General features: G+C 40.5%; 1 long non-coding RNA gene across 1 annotated transcript in view; it reads right to left on the minus strand.

Annotated features, from left to right (window-relative positions):
- Positions 1 to 439: 439 nt before the first annotated feature.
- Positions 440 to 14,285, minus strand: part of LOC141569636 (uncharacterized) — a 257,425-nt gene continuing 243,579 nt past the window's right edge. Inside the window, exon 3 of the long non-coding RNA XR_012493349.1 lies at positions 440 to 532. This is a non-coding gene — a long non-coding RNA (uncharacterized LOC141569636). The remainder of the gene's footprint in view (positions 533 to 14,285) is intronic.

The following is a 14,285-nucleotide window of genomic DNA, read 5'->3' on the forward strand; positions in this document are numbered from 1 at the left end:
GCTGGCTTGTTTTCAATATTCATTAAAAACTTCACATTTTTGGGGTTAGTATTTGTAGCCCTATTGAGCTTTTTCTTTCTTTACCTGTTTCCTATTAAGAATAGAATCTGGTGAAAATGAACTCCTTAAGAGAGAGAATCTCGAGCAGTGCTTCTTAAACTTGGAAACCCACACAGATCACTTGGGGGTCATGTTAAAATGCAGATTCTGATTCTATAGGTCTGGTTTGGGGTCTGAGAGTCTGCATTTCCAACAAACCCCCAAATTCTGCTGCTGCGGGTCCAGGAATCACACATTGAGTAACCAGAATCTAAGTGTCTCTTGATGTTAGACTCTTCAGCCATGATTAATGAACAATAATTGAGCAAATGGAGGTTGGGTTTAAGACCCAGAATTTTCCACAAACATGTATATGTACCTCGTTATATATTATATGTACCTCATTTTGGAGAGCATCTGGTAGAACTCTGGACTGCAGGCAGATCATGGCCAACTGGAGAACTTCCTTATGCATCTGCTTAGAGATCTGAGTCTGCAAAAGAGGGAGATTAGAATCTTGATCCAGAAACATTTCTGTCTGTAGGAATATTCTAGGTTGATGTTGCCTGGAGAGTTAGAGCTGAACGAGCAGCCTCCTCAGGGGAAGTGTTCAGGTGCTCTAGATCTGAGACCCTAAGAGACACGGAAATAATCAGTACCAGTCAAAGCTTCCTAAATGCAGCATTCTTTCAATCTATAAAAGCACTGATGTGTAATTAGCATTGGTGGCAAACAAGTCAGTGGCTATTTCTCGTCTCCTATTTTTTTTGAGGTAACTTTATATAAGTTTCAGGTGTGCAATATTATAGTTCGACATCAGTACATACTACATCATGCTCATCACCGAAAAGTCTAGGTTCCATATATCACCATGCAATTGACCCTCTTTACCCATTTCACCTTCCCTCCACCTCCCTTTCCTCTGGTAACGGCCCACCTCTATGAGTTTGCTTTTTTTTTTTTTTATATTCCACTTATGAGTGAAATCACATGGTATTTGCCTTTCTTCATCTGACTTATTTTGCTTAACACAGAGAATTCAAAAATAGCTGTCATGAAGAAACTCAAGAAAACTCAGAAAGACAGTTCAATGAACTCAGGGATAAAATTAATTAACAGAAGTACTTTAGCAAAGAGATTGAAACTCCTAAAAACCATGTCGTCTCCTATTTTTGATCACTCATTTCCCCCCTTGAGATACTTTTTGATTTCAGCTATTGATTCTTTCAGATATTTTCAAAGTCACTTCAGCGAACCTAGTAAATCCTACCTTATTCTAGCAGTAAAATTAGCCTTAGGCATGGGAACTGCCCTTGCAACCCCCTACCTGCTGCATATCCAGGTGAAAGCAGTGAAAATACCAGAAGGCAGGATATGACCCAGAGCTGGCCACAGGGCCCACTTGTCAAGACACTCTATTATAATCAGTTGTCTCCATGTCGATGCCCCTCCCCCCTCCTCTCACTTTCCTCATTCCATTCCCATCTCCCAGAAACATTTCTCTTCTGTTTTCTTGAGCTCAGCAGATAGCACAGTGGCTAGGAACCAACTCAGTAAAAGTGTGGTGACGAAGTCAGGCTTTTCCTCTCAAGTCTTTGCTGAAGGTGCCTGAGATGTCCAAGGCAGAAGTGTATCCTGCAGCCCCAAAATGGAATCTCTTCTCTTTTTTTCCGCTTCATTCATCAGTGTTAAAAAGGTGCCTCATAATTGTTTAAGCGTTTGTTTCTGTACTTAGGTTCATATTCATCATTTAATGAATGAGTGCTGCCTGCTGAAGCTTGAGCTAATAGAAAGCAATAGATATAGGAATTAAAAGAGAAAAATTTCTCTCTCTATAGATGATGTATTACAGAATTGTACACTTGAAACCTATGTAATTTTACTAACCATTGTCACCAAATTTTAATTTAAAAAAAAGAAAAATTTCTTTAGGTTATGGATGGCAAAAAAGTATGAGTTCAGAAACGTGGAGTTTCAGGGAGTTTTGCTGATCCAGCTTTGAAATTTAGGGGTGATTTAATTTGTTGACCTTCTCTCCTCCCTTCAGGCTGCTTGTTTTTTTTCTCCCCATGCTTTAAGCAGGAGACTGAGGCATTATGGATACCCCCATTTAGTTTATTACTTTCTATGACTACAGCTATTCAGTGGGAGATACCACAGGTATGAAGTACCCAAGAAATTTCCAAGTAAGCAGACCCTGTTTAACCCAGATTCTTACCCTCAGGAGCTCATCTTATGGCCGGTGTACAAAGCCTCCCAAAACTTCTACTGAGATCATTGTTCTACACTGAGTTGCTATTTAATCATTTGCACGCGATGATTTATTACAATACGAGTATTAGTACCATGAGGAGTAGGTCCCAGGGCAACCAGGAGTGGTTCCATCTTTGATGAGGCCTCAGGTTTACTTGCTTAATCTCCAGCTGAGTTCTTGGCTCATCTCGTTATAGCTGCAAGAATGTTAACTTTCTGTAGCATTAGAGGTGCTTTTTCTAGGTCCCTGTGGGGACAGAACCCCAAAAAGCAGTTTCCAGGCTCTCCCCTCACATAGACAGGTGCTGGCTCAGGTAGTAAATGGCCATCAACTGTGATTGCATGGCCATCAGCTGTGGCTAGTTGGCTGTCAGCTGTAACCAGTGAGCCATTGGCCACTAATATAACTGCCATGGCTACGCTAGCAGAGGGAGAAGAGAGAAAGAATGGGGCTAGCAAGAAGATGGTGGCTGGGCTAGCAAGAGCGGATTGCAGAGAGGCGGATGCCACCAGCGAGAATATAGTGGTATGACTCCCCCATCTATGGATCCATGGGTGTTCCTTTTTGGCCGCACCATATCCTGCATTCTTGTGTGGGGAGCGGGAGCAGAGAACCCACAGGCCGCCCCGCACGACAGTCCCTCTGACCCATACCTTTCCCTCCAGAGCTACTTTATTCATACTAATTAACCTTGATAAGTTTCCATCCTTTACTAAACTCCTCTCCAGATCTGCACTCAACACACATTTGGAATTCACCTTGGACTTTGGGATCAAATAGCACCCCCTGCAGGCGAGTCCGGCCCTGACATCTGTGTAGGGTCACCTCGCTGAGTATCTGACTACTGATTATATGAGCTTCCAGAAGAGAGGGCCTCATACGCTTCTCCTCACTCTGTCCCTTACAGTACTTCAGCGCAGTGACCCTTGTTTTTGTTCCCCAAATGAAAATGCCTTTATTATTTATTTCTCATTATAAAAAATAATCCATACTTAGTGTAAAATGTTCAAACAGTACAGATTAGCATACTGAAGTAAGGAAAACAGTACCTTAAATTCCATCCCTTGGAGATTAATCCAGTTCACAATCTTCTGGACCCTTTTTCATACAGAGACACAATTTTATGCAATTGTAACACACTCTTTTAACTAAATAATACATTGTTATCATTTCAGCAAGCACAGATATTGAAATAGGTATTTATTTATTTGCACTGGATTAAATTGCAATATGAACAGAAGCCTAAGGTTGTTTATAAATCTTACACCTTCACCTTATTTTCTAGCCATCCCCCCATTTCTTTCTCTTTATTCTTCTCCCTCTTCTCTAACCAGCTCCCCGCCCCCCCCACATCAGCCCCTAAGGGGCCACCTTGGCTGCTGCAGTTGCCAGAGAGAGGAAAAGGAGGAAGGAGGTGCAGGTGGTCAGGCAGCAGGAGGCACGTTCCATGCTGTCACTTCCAGGAGAATTGGCCCTCTCTACTTCTGCCAGGTGGGAGTTGAAGTGACGTCAATCTCCATTTTTATACCATCTCCTTATTTTTTTCTACTGCCTCCACCCTCTGCATCCTTCCCAGGCAGCAGAAGAGAGGTATCTGCAGAGCAGTATCTACACAATCGTCAAGCTCCTCAGGCGATTGTGATTTAGGGGGTGCACAGCTACTCTTTGAGCCATGCTGCTCGACTCATTGCAGACCAGGTGCAGCTTACGGCTGAATAGGAATCACCCGGGGAGACAGTTAATAATACAAACTCCTGCACCTCATTCCCGGAGATTCTGAGTCTGTACAGCTAGGATGTGGCCCAAGACTTTGTGGGGTTTTTTTGTTTGTTTTTGTTTTTGAACAAGATCCCTAAATGATACTGATGGGCAGCCAGGTTAGCCCATGCTCTACTCCCTGACTATCTGAAGTGTGGTCTATGGACCAGCACCAGCATAATCACCACCTGGGAACTTGTCAGAAATGCAGAATCTCAGGCCTTACTCTAGACTTACTGAATCAGAGCCTGCATTTTAACAAGAGCCCTAGAAGTGATTCGTAGTGCACATTAAAGTTTGAGAAGCCCTGCTGTCATGCCGGGAGACATGCGGGGTCTCAGCTCCTGCTCCCCACATAAGAACACAGAACATGGTGAGGCCAAAAAGGAACACCCACGGAGCCATAGGTAGGGGAGTCATACCATTATGTTCTTGCTGGCAGCTGGGTTGGAGACACAGGAAGCAGGAGCCACACTATCCGCAAACTGCCGTCCACTTCTCTCTGCCAACCAACCTCACTAGCTGGCTGCAATCCACCGTGCTAACCACAATCTGCTCTTGCTAGCTCAGCCACCATCTTCTTGCTAGCCCCCATTTTCTGCTAGCGTAGCCACGGCAGTTATATTAGTGGCCAATGGCTCACTGGTTGCAGCTGACGGCCAACTAGCCACAGCTGATGGCCTCCAATCACAGTTGATGGCCACTTACTACCTGAGCCAGCACCTTTCCACGTGAGGGTGAGAGCCTGGAAACTGCCCTCCTGGCTCTGTCCCCACAACTGCTCTATCCCAGTTCTATATAGAATGGGCAAATTCTTTCTTGTGTAACGTACTTGATTCCCACTTACTGATCTGTTGGTGTGGTTTCACAAAACATACCTACAACTTAAGGCAATATTTTCCTAAAAGACAGTTGATAGATAGTACAGGTAACTCCAAGTTAAAGGAATCTGTCCTCCATTTTGAACCTTGGCCTGTCTTTGATTTCATGCATGAAATCATGAAAAAAAATCAAGGCTTGCATGAATATTTTAGATTAATGGTTAAAATTGGACCATGTTTTTCTCTCTAGAATAATTTGACCTTTCAGCTCTTAAATAACAAAGCTCCTGGTAAAAAATTCAAGTGGTCCTAGGTAATGTTTGTACCAAGTTAAGCACTGCTGATGTTCAGCTAATAACAACTGCATTTCACGAGAACAAAAACAGCAATTCAACATTCTTTTTAATCAGTGACCTCATACCCCCTCACCAGTTCCTGTGGAGCCATCATTCAGGCAAACCTTGGGCTTTCTATGTTGTTCATGAAAGCCTTTTCACTAGAATTGTGATTCACCTGGATTTGTCCCAGAAACATTATCCTTAAGCATTAGCATGTTGAGCATTCAAATTATTGTTTCATAAAGATACTGTAGAGAACTATTTCCTTTTCTCTCACAGAAGGTCATGGAATTATTTCTCCATTTATTTAGTTTAGATGCAGGGTGAAGCCTAAATAAGTTGTTCATGATAAGCTGATCTTCATAGCCCTATACATTCCACTTCCAGTTTTGTTTTCTCCTTCAGGGACACCTTTTTTTCCGTACAGTTCTTAAAGCCCATGACTTCTCTGTGCCTTCTTGCTTGTTTTAAAACTCATTCCCTGGATGATTTCCCAAACCTTTGTAACACTGCATCTGTTAGAGACAGAAACCTATCTCTAGAGCCTTAACCCAATAGGGTGCCCCCAATCTGGGAAGGGATAGGCTGATTGCCATGCAGGGTGTCATGCAGGGTCTCTGGTCCCGCTCCCCACACAGGACATGGTGAGGCCAAAAAGGAACACCCACGGAGCCATAGGTAGGGGAATCATACCACTTTAGTCTCACTGGCGCCTGGGTTGGAGACACAGGAAGCAGGAGCTACACGATCCGCAACCTGCCGTCTACTTCTCTGCCAACCAACCTCACTTGCTAGCTGCAATCCGCCATGCTAACTGCAATCCGAGCTTGCTAGCTCAGCCACCCTCTTCTTGATAGCCCCCATTTGCTGCTAGTGTAGCCATGGCAGTTATATTAGTGCCCAATGGCTCACTGGTTACAGCTGACGGCCAGCTAGCCACAGCTGATGGCCATCCAATCACAGTTGATGGCCATTTACTACCTGAGCCAGCACCTTTCCACGTGAGGCCGAGAGCCTGGAAACTGCTCTCCTGGCTCTGTCCCCACACTGACTGAGGTGCCAGTACAGTGGCTCTGTGAGGCCATCAACAAATTAGGCTTCTTTTATCTTGCTGCTATGCCATTCGTAATATTAGCTCTTGTTCTTGGGTTTGCAAGATGGCTGCTGTTCCTCCATGAATTGTGTCCATTTTTTTTGTGAAGGAAGAATGCAAATGGACAAAGGCCACTGTTTTTAGAAGTCTGCCCTTATTAAGAAGCTTTCCAAGCAGCCTCTTTCAATAATTTCCACTTAATCTCAGAAGCCAGAGCTGAGTCATATAACTACCCCTGTGAAATGGAATCTGGGCACATTGCTACAACCCCTGACCCCCAAATTGGAGTTCTGTAACCAGATAAAAAAGGGGGATAATTGTTATTAGGTAGGTAGTTAGCAAGACCTGGAACTATCACTAAATGTAAGTAACTCATAAGATATTTGCATTTTAAGGGGAAACAAAGCCTCAGGCCAAAGGAATAAACCTTGAATAGAATTTCAGACATTAGCTACAGTGTATTCAGTCTTTGTGTCTAGGGATGAGAAATTTGTTTCCTCTCCACTCTAGATCCGCAGAATACGTGCCTGCTCTGTCAGGGTGTAGGTTAGAGCCTGTTTAGATAAGAAACCACAGACTCCCAATGTGAAACTTAGGTCCTCCTGGCTCAGCCCCAGCTGTTCTCTGTTCTGGGAAGTGATGTTCCTAATCAAAATCTCTAAAACAGAAAGAGCCTCAAAATCCCTGCTTTTATTTTGGGAAGGTGTTAGAATAATTATCTCAAATTGTGTTTGCTATGGTCAGTTAATTGTTTTTATCTGATTGAAATTCTAATGCAATACCATACATGCTTCATTTTTAAAATGACAATATGTATTTAAGGTGAGAGCTTAATAAATTGAATTCTGACTAAACCTGAATGATTTTTAAGGATGCTCTGCTTTTCCTGTCTGGACAGACCCTTCATCTGGCACTTATGTTCTCTCTGGGGGAGAGGACCCTAGCAGAGAGGAGGATGGATGCCTTCCTGGCCTCATGCTTCAAGTTGAGAGAATGGGAGGCAGGCCTCTAGGCCGAGTAGTCTTGAATATCTGTGGAAAATATTGACTTCAACTGAAATAGGTTTAGTTAGTGATCAGGTCTTCAGATTGAGAGCAAGAGAAACTAGAACTTTTTTTCCTGATTTTAGGAACCAGAGGGAGAACTGTGAAGAATGCACATAGAACTCTCAGTGCTGAAGAGTCAGAGAGGCTAGGTAGGGTCAGAGGGGCAAAGGGTGCTGTGTGTGACCAAGACAAGGTATCAGGTAGAAAAAGATACTGGAAAGATCTAACAGGAAGACATGAGAAATCCTTGAGGCCAGAGTTTTAGAAACAAAGCTCAGATCAGAGTTTGGGCCAGAGTCCTTGCTTCCTGCTCCCCTATAACTTTGAGGGATCTGTGTGGCACTCATGAAGTCTCAAAAAGCCTGTAGGACTTTATGGGATCATATGTCATCACAAGTGCACTGAATATTTAAAGTTTGGGGAAAGGTCCCTGTCATAGTCAGTATCGCTGCTTAACAAACCATCCCAAATTGGTGGCATAAATAGCAACCATTTTATTATCTTCAGAGCTTTTGGGGGTTAGGAATTCAGACAAGGCACAGTGGGGATAGCTTGTCACTGATCCACAATGTGTGGGTCCTCAGATGGTTTGGGATGACTTGAATGGCTGGGGGTTGGAATCATCTGGAGGCTTCTTCCTGCACATGTCTGGGGCCCGGGCTGAGATGACTCAATGACTGGGCTCAGAAGGACTGCTGACCAGAGAACCTATACATGGCCTCTCCATGTGGCTTGGGCTTGTCAGAGTCTGGTGGCTGGGTTTTTGAGAGGGGAAGTCCCAAGAGGGAGACTCTGGATGATGTGAGTGCTCCAAGAGAACCAGGGCAAGTGGCATGGCCTTTTATGATGCAGCCTCGGAACCCACATAGCATCATTTCCACCTTTCTTTTGTGGTCCAAGCAGTTACAAGCCTGACTAGATTCAAGGCAAGGAGTCTTAGAACAGCCCCCTCTTGATAGGAGGAATGCCAAAGAATTTGAGGCTTTTAAGCAAACAAACACACACAAACAAACAAATAAACAAATGCCCACTCCCTGACCTTCCAGTTGGGATTTTGGCTATACATTTTCTAGCTGTGTGACTTCAGGCAAAAGATTCAACTTCTCTTACTTCTAATTTTCTCATCTACCAAGTAATATGTGCCCATCTCATGGGTTTTGTATGAGGACTAAATGAGATAAACATATTGAAACATCTAGCACATTGCCTATAACATAATGTGGTCAATGTTGCTTGAGCCTAAATCTGAAGAATGTTTGGGGAATACCAAGACTAAAGTAGGGGTTATTTTCTCAGGTATGCATGCAGGGATTAAGTTGAAAGATGTATTGTGCTTTTAACAAACACACGTCTATTGAATACCTACTACCTGCCAGGCATGTCCCTTTGGCCAGGGACATTCCTCACTCAAGAGTGAGATTTCAATCCAAAAATACCAGACATATTTCTGGTGGTTATAGATACAAATATTTTCTAAGCATCTTCTCCTTCCTCCCTTCATAAATACTGTGCAGAAGTGAACTTTTGAATCTGGTTCTTCTCTGGATCTTGGATTATTCATGTATCTGCAGTCCTTGGACAGCTCAACTGGGGCCAAGGGGCTCAGATGGGCTCACTCAAAGGTCTGGAAGTTACTTCTAGTTGTTGGCTGAATCACTTTTTTCTCCTCATCATGGTCTCTCATCCTAAAATACATGTTAGACTCCGTTTCTCCACAGTCTCAGGGTTCCAATGCAATGGCAAGATTGGAAAATGCAAGGCTCCATATGGCCTAAGCTCCAGAACTAGCACAAAGTAATTTCTACCACATTTTATTAGTCAAAGCAGGTCACAAGGCTATCCCAGCTTTAAGGGGTAGGGAAATAGATTGCATGAGTATGGAAGTCACATTGCAATGGGGTATGAACCCAGAGAGGTGCGATTCATTGGGGGCCATTATTATTACTCTCTATCACACTTGTTATTCAATTTGATTATTTTCAATTATAAATGAGGTTATTTTCTAGCCATTTGCATTTCTTCATTTTAGATTGTCCTTTGGCCATTTTGGTATCATGTCTTAGGGTTATCTTACTAATTTTAAAGAACTCATTATATATTATGGGTATTAATTTTAGTCTAACGTATTTGTTGTGAATATTTTACTCAGTTTGTTGATTTACCTTTTATGTTGTGTTTATCTTTTTCTCTGTCATTTTGAAAAATACGTTTAAACTTAAGAAAACTTACTTCACTCAAAAATCAGATACCCATTCTAGCTTTTATGTAGTTTAACTATTTATGTTTAATTTTTAAACCTATTACAGTTTATTTTGGTGCATGACATAGTGATAGTTTAATATGATTTTCTTACATAGCTGTCAATTACCATTCTACATTTTTTATGGAAAAATCCATCCTTTTCCAACTGATTTGTAATACCTACCCAATCATATGGTAAATACTTATGCATACCAGAGTTTTGTTTTTGTATGATTTCTTCTGTTTTAGCGCTGTTTCTATAAATCTTTTACTGATGTCTTATTATTTCAATTATTTGAAATTTATAAATCTATATCTAGCAGAGCAAGCTCAGTCTCATTTCTCTTTAAAAGCTTTCTTGGTTATTTTTTGCTTGTTTGTTCTTCCAGATGAACTTTAGAAATATATTGTCAAATTAAAATCAACCTTCTTGAGATCATGATTGGGATTGCATTACTCCTCATTTGGGAAGAATGGACATCATTACAAGATTAAGGGAGCCCAAACAGGAACATGGTAGCCAAGTCTTTTTTTATTTCTCTTAATAAAAGAATCAATTCTATCTCTATCTCTATACCATCTATAATCATTACACCTATATCTATATCTATCTATATCTTCCAAACATTTCTTATTATAGGTTACTTCTAAGGTAATTTTTAGGCTGTGCTATTGCATTTTCATTATATTTCTAGAGGTTTATTACCTAACCTATTGATTTCTTGATAATTACCCTGCATCCAGTCACTTTTTGGAATGTGCTTATTAATTCTAATAGTTCCCCTATTGATTCTCTTGCCTTAACTAGGTGTGCAATCTTAATGTCTGCAAATAAGAAAAATTCTTTCTTCTGCCTGCCAATAGTCATACCTCTCTCTTTTTGTTTAATTTCTTATTGTATTGGGCAGACATTCTAGAACAATATTAGATAGAACTTGCCTGATTTTGCAAGCAACAGCAAAGAGGTTTTGTAACCAGAAACCCATTCCAATGTTTCAAGTTTTATGCTGTTAAGTTTGCGAACTCATCCTAGAAAAAGTGCTACATACCCCATTGCTGAGTATCACTATGGTCACCTTCAAAAGTACTCCCCTTGGGCTAGCACCTAGTCCATCCTTCAAAGCAATTTTGGAACTCTTTTTCTGGAATGGCCATCAGAGCTGTCGTCGTATTACCCTTGATGTCCTGAATGTCATCAAAATGTCTTCCTTTCAATATTTCCTTTACCTTCAGGTAAAGAAAGAAGTCATTGGGGGCCAGATCAGGTGATTAGGGAGGTTGTTCCAACACAGGTATTTGTTCACTGACTAAAAACTCCGTCATAGACAGTGCCATGTGAGCTGGAGCATTGTCGTGATGCAAGAGCCATGAATTGTTGGCGAAAAGTTCAGGTCGTCTAACTTTTTCACGCAGCCTTTTCAGCACTTCCAAATAGTAAACTTGGTTAACTGTTTGTCCAGTTGGTGCAAATTCATAATGAATAATCCCTTTGATATCAAAAAAGTTTAGCAACATCGTTGCAACAAGTTCGCAAACTTAATTAACAGACCTCGTATGTAATATTCTATTTTGCCTTTCCCAAGGCCAATCCTGTTGTTTATGTTATTTTATTAACTTTTTTTTATTATTCCTCTGAGTATATAATGAAGAATATTCACAAATTCTCTGTGAAAAAGCCCTACAGTCACATGGAAAGAATTATTAAATATTTCCTTATTTTTCTCTTCTTTCTCTTTCCTTTCACTTCTCTGAGCCCATTCTATTCCTACTTGGTGTATCAAAACTTCTCATATTTGTGATTTCCCTGGTCATTTCCAAATTTTTCACCTATCTGTTTATCTATGGAATGTGGAAATGGACCCCATTCTTTGGGAAGGGCTTGAATCTTGTGATTAATTGGAAGGATTAGTTCTTACTATAAGAGTTACAATTTCAGTATTTTGCTTGCTTTCTAGTGTGTACCACTCAGGCTTTTATTATGGAAATTAGGTTTTTACCTGACAAAAGTCACATCTGGTTCAACTGACATTTACTTCCCAGTGACAAACAGGCTTATTACCAAAAGCTTGCTCTAGACCTATGGTCCTACTTTTCCTCACTTCTCTGGATTTTAGTCTCCACAGCAAAACTTTCCTAAAGGTTAGTTTATACTCTGTCTCCACTTCAGAGTGAGGACAGAGTGAGGACAGAGCTGAGGAGCTCATATTCTCTCTTTAATCTGTTTCAGTCTGGGTTAAGTCATTAGTCCCCACTGTGCCACTGGAACTGTTCTTATCAAAGACCCCTTCACCTCCACGTTGCTGAACCCAGTGGTCAATTCTCAGCCCTCATCTTCTCCACCATTTCAGTAGCATTGGAAACTGTGGTAATTGTCCCTTTCTCAATTGCTTCAAGGGCTCCACACACTTCTAGATTTTGTCCTACCTCCCTGGCTGCTGCCTCTCCATCTCATTGGCTGGTTCTCCTCCACTTCCTGACTCAAAAAAAATCATAGTAAAATATATACAACATAAAATTTACCATTTTAACCATTTTTAAGGGTAAAATTCAGTGGCATTAAGTACATTCTCAATGCTGTGCAACCATCACCACTATCCATTTCCAGAATGTTTTCATCATCCTCAAACAGAAATTCTATACTCATTAAACACTAATTCCTCATTCCTGCCTTCCCCCAGCACCCAGTAACTACTATTCTACTTTCTGTCCCAATGAATTTGCCTATTCTAGGTGCTTCATATCAGTGGAGTCATACAATATGTGGCCATTTTCACTTAGCATAGTGTCTTCAAGGTTCATTCATGTCATAACATGTATCAGAATTTCATTCCTTTTTATGATCAAGTTATATATATATTATATATAATATATATTATTATATATATATATATATCTTACATTTTGTTTAGCCATTCATCTGTTGATAGACATTTGGATTTGAGTTGTTCCTACCTTTTGGCTATTATGAATAATGCTGCTATGAATATTGGTGTACACGTATCTGTTTGAGTTCCTACTTTCAATTTGTTTGGGTATATACCTAGCAGTCAAATTGCTGGACCATGTAGTAACTCTCTGTGTAACTTTCTGAAGAACAGCCAAATGGTTTTCCACACTGGCTGCACCATTTTATATTCCATTCCCACCAGCAATGCAATTTTTTTTCCTGAGGGTTCTAATTTCTCCATATCCTTGCCAACACTTGTTAATTTCATATATATATATATATATATATATATATATATATATATATATCCATCCTAATAGGTATAAAGTGGGGTATCTCATTTGAGTTTTGATTTGCATTTTCCTAATGGTAAATGGTGTTGAGCGTCTTTTTATGTGCTTATTGGACATTTATATATCTTCATTTGAGAAGTGTCTATTCAAGTCCTTTGCCGATTTTTGAATTGGGTTGTTTGTTTTTTTGGTTATTGAGTTGTAGGAGTTCTTTATTTTTTGTGGATATTAATCTCTTATCAGATATGTGATTTGCAAATATTTTTTCCTTTCTGTGGGTTGTCTTTTCCGTGTCTTGATAGTGTCCTTCGATGCACAAAAGTTTTTACTTTGGATGACATCCAATTTAACTATTTTTTCTTCTGTTGCTTGTGCTTTTGGTGTCATATCCAAAAAAGCAAAAAACAAAAAACAAAAAAAACAACAAAAAAAAGTCATTGCTAAATTCAGTGTTATGAAGACTTTCCCCTATGTTTTCTTCTAAGTGTCTTATAGTTTCACCTCTTAAATTTAGGCCTTTGATTTATTTTGAGTTCATTTTTGTATATGGCATAAGGTAAGCATCCAACTTCATTCTTTTACATGTGAATATCTAGTTTTTTTTTTTCCCCAGCATCTTTTTGACTTTTAAAATATCACAGCATGCTTCAGCACATTCTTTGGTCCACTGCTCCTCTATATCCTTTATATCTAAATGATCTCATCCAGTCTTATGGCTTTAAAACCATTTATGTACTGATATTTCCTGGATTCTATGCCCAGCCTAGATTTCTGTCCTTGAACTCCAGATTCATACATTTAAGTTGTTACATATTTTCCTCCCGTATAATTTCAGACTCACATATAAATTTTACACTTCCAATTTGGGCTTTGAAACTCTTAATGTGTCCAAAAATCAACTTAAAACCCTCTTCCTCTTCCCAAGTATGCTCCTTCCTTGTCTTTCTTACTTTAGAAAGACTAACACAATTCTCCCAGTTGTTTAGGCCCAAAACCAAGATGCAACCCTTTACATCCCTCTTTTTCTCACATCCCACATAAAATCCATCAACAAATCCTGTGGGTTCTATTTTCAAATATAATCTCAATCCAACCACTTCTCACTCCTTTGCTACAACCTCCCTAGTTTAAGCCCCCATCCTAGTTTAACTCACCAGTGTTGCTATCATAGTCAGAATGGAAAACAAATCCTTACTGTGGCCTAAGAGCCCCAGTTCCTGTTACTATTGCTGTATAGTAAATCACTTCAAAACATAGTGACTTAAAACCATAACTTGGGCATGATACTTGAGACACTTGGGCAGGCGTTGTCTCGTTGGTTCTTCTGCCTTATCATGGAGATAACTGAGGTCACTCAGGGCGACTCAGCTGGTGAATGGGCTGATCTGGAAGGTCCAAGACAGTTTCACTCACATGTCTGGCTCCTTGGTGGGGTGACTGGAAGGCTGGCTCAGC

The sequence above is a fragment of the Rhinolophus sinicus genome, chromosome X (genome assembly GCF_036562045.2).
Source record: "Rhinolophus sinicus isolate RSC01 chromosome X, ASM3656204v1, whole genome shotgun sequence".
Lineage (NCBI taxonomy): Eukaryota > Metazoa > Chordata > Mammalia > Chiroptera > Rhinolophidae > Rhinolophus > Rhinolophus sinicus.